Source organism: Triticum dicoccoides, chromosome 6A (assembly GCF_002162155.2).
Source record: "Triticum dicoccoides isolate Atlit2015 ecotype Zavitan chromosome 6A, WEW_v2.0, whole genome shotgun sequence".
NCBI lineage: Eukaryota > Viridiplantae > Streptophyta > Magnoliopsida > Poales > Poaceae > Triticum > Triticum dicoccoides.
In genome coordinates, this window is record NC_041390.1 from 594,784,681 (window position 1) to 594,787,766 (window position 3,086).

A 3,086-nucleotide genomic window follows, 5' to 3' on the forward strand; every position below is an offset into this window, starting at 1 on the left:
TCGGTGGAAGCTTCTGGGGATAAGAAGGGCCGGGGGCGGGGGCGTGGGAGGAGGTATATATAAACGAGACGAGAGCAGCACGGAAGCGGCGCGATCCCGGCCCACCTAGCTATCCTCCCCTTCCTAGCTTGGACCAGGATCAGGAGCGAAGGTGGAAGAAGGAGGGGGCAACCAACGCGCCCACGGGGCTTATCCAGATCGGAAAGGGGCGGGGGCGCGGCGCCAATGACGGTCCTGCCCCCGCCCCGCGCCGTGGGACGGTTCGGGTTGGGTTTTTTTTCCTTTATTTTTTGCCAAGCTATTGGATGGATGGATAGACTACCGCCGCGTGCAGAGGCACGGCGTGCGGGCGTCAAACGAAACGGCCGCTGGGTCTCGTATCCCTATCCGTCTATCCGTCTATCCGCCCCGCCCGACCCCGGCCGGTCCGTGACGTCGGGCGACGCGTCGCGTAGGGGCGTGCGCATGCCGCCGGACGCACGCACGCACGCACGCACCGCAAACAAGGACAACGCGCACCGGGAAAACGGGACGGGGGTATAAAATGTGCTTTCCGTGCCACGTTTTGTGGCTGAACCGTGTTTTGCTCTACCGAACCGAGCGGGTGTCCAAAATGTCGGATAATAATAAACCGTTTGAAGGGAATACAGGCGACGTAGACGCCGTGCTTATCTTTTATTTGACGGGATTTTTAAATGGAAGATATGCGGGTTCAACTTTGAGCGGTTTTCAAGTCAAGTCATTTTTGCTACTACCTCCGTTTCAGTTTACAAGTCCTGCGCGTATACCTAGGTTGTCAATTTTATCACTATAATATAAACTATCTAACACAAAAATTATATCTTTTGAAAGTAGAAACTCTGAAATTTATGTTGGTATATTTTTTGTAATATATGACTTGTATTAGGTTGGTCAAATTGACAACCTAGGGCTACGCGCACGCCCTGTAAACTGAGAGAGAGGTAGTATATAAAGGGTTGTTCGCAACGTAATAATTTGTTCTTTTCTTTGTCTCGACGCACACGACGGAGTTCAGCATTTAATGTCTATCATAATTAAATTAGTCCGGTTTTTGAATTGTGCGGGAATTTTTAGGTCATACTGACATTGCTTTCAATGAATGTTTTTTTAAAAAACTGAGCACAAATCCTTGTGAAAAGATGCACGCACGCCTTATCCATATGAGCTGGCAGATCCTCAGATGACGAAATCGGCCCTCCTAGTCGAGGGACACGTCGTACCATTGAAAGGATAGCGTCGAAGAGTATGAAATAATTCCAGAAAATACACGAGCACATATCGGGTGTGTACTCAAACCCGGATAGGTTGGCTTCACCAAAAGAAAACCTAACTATATAAGCTATACTTCATCGCTGCTTGCAACGGACAAGAGTATACACATTTGCTCGTATGTCATGTTTTTTTTGTGAAACGTGTTCGGTCTACCGAAAGGATGTCCAAAATGTCACATAAACAATTTTAGGAGAATGCCAAAGACATAGACGCCATGCTTATCTATTATTTTGTAGAGCTTTTAAAGAGGCATATGCATGTTCAACTTTGAATAGTTTCGAAGTCAAGTCATTGTTATGTAAAGTGTTGTTCACGACGTAATAATCTGTACTTTTTTTCTGTCTCGATGCACAAGATAGCTTTTGGGATTTGAATTTTTGCGATAAATAGACGAATCTAGTATTCCAAAAAGTGAAGAAAAAATCCGTATGTTGCACACATATTGCTCCTGGTGTAGAAAAGTAACATAAGATGGACGAAACTATGATCATGTGTCAAGGCATCATTAGTTGCTTGGTAGCGATAAGATTAGGTGGAAAGTGACAATGGATAATCTTATATCTTTGATTTTCATGTTCGAGAAAACGCCTATATGATGGCAAGTTAACATTCACATCCGAACTAAAATGAAAATGAGTGTAGAAAATGTCCATATTTTTTGGTAAACACAATCTTATATCTTCAATATTCATGATCAAGAAAACTCCTATATGGCAAGTCAACATGCACATCTGAACTAAAAGGAAAATGGGCATAGAAAATGGTAGTATTTGTTTGTAAATGCAATCTTATATCTTCGATATTCATGTTCGAGAAAACTCCTATATGGCAAGTCAACATTCACATCTGAACTCAAATGAAAATGGGTGTGGAAAATGTCCATATTTGTTTGTAAATGCAAAGGCGAGGAAGTGTTGGGTTTTGAAACAAATGTAGACATGTTAGATGAGAGATCCATATATAAAAACATGTTTGCTAATTTACGAAATTCAAGTCCCATATGGGAGTGATCGACATATAATCCTAAAGGTGGTCAGATTTCACTTAATGTATGACTAACTTAAAAACATGATGAATTATAGTAGTATTTGTTTGTCTATCAGTATAGCACCGATTTGTTGTATATCATGAGTCAATTATTTTATGTCACCTAGTTACCGACTTATTTATTATGCCTAGTATCATATGTAATTAAATTGTATGGTATTTGTACCTGTTCCAAATTAACTAAATGTCTTATATGTGTTTGTATTCTAGTAGTTGTTCCGCATTCATATCCGATAACATATTTACCTGCATTTCTAGTTCCATTTGTATCCGAAAATCGGGAGGACACTATTTGATATGCGCCTGATCAATTTCCGTTCCTAGACGTGATGCAGATATTAGGTGCTTGGATATGTAAGTATTGATTACTAAAAAACATGGCGAGACAAATAAGGCAACATTCAAAGTAGTAAAATGAAGGTTATCCCTGCAGTAATTATTGATTATATGTTGACAAATCAGGGTATGCCATAACTGTGATAAACTATTTTAATGGTCATCATTTTGAAGGAAATATGGTATATAATTTTCATTCAAAAAATGGCACATATATATAGGTTGACGCAAAAAAAATGACTCTGCCCATGTGGAAGATGCACATGCATTATGTCTTACTTCCTTAAGGAAGTCTGCCATTACTCGAAGAGTATGATGTGTGATATTGTAATTTTTACTGAAACTCTAAATTGTTTTTTAGAAACACAATACAAACAGAAACGCTGACATACATGCACATACACTCACCC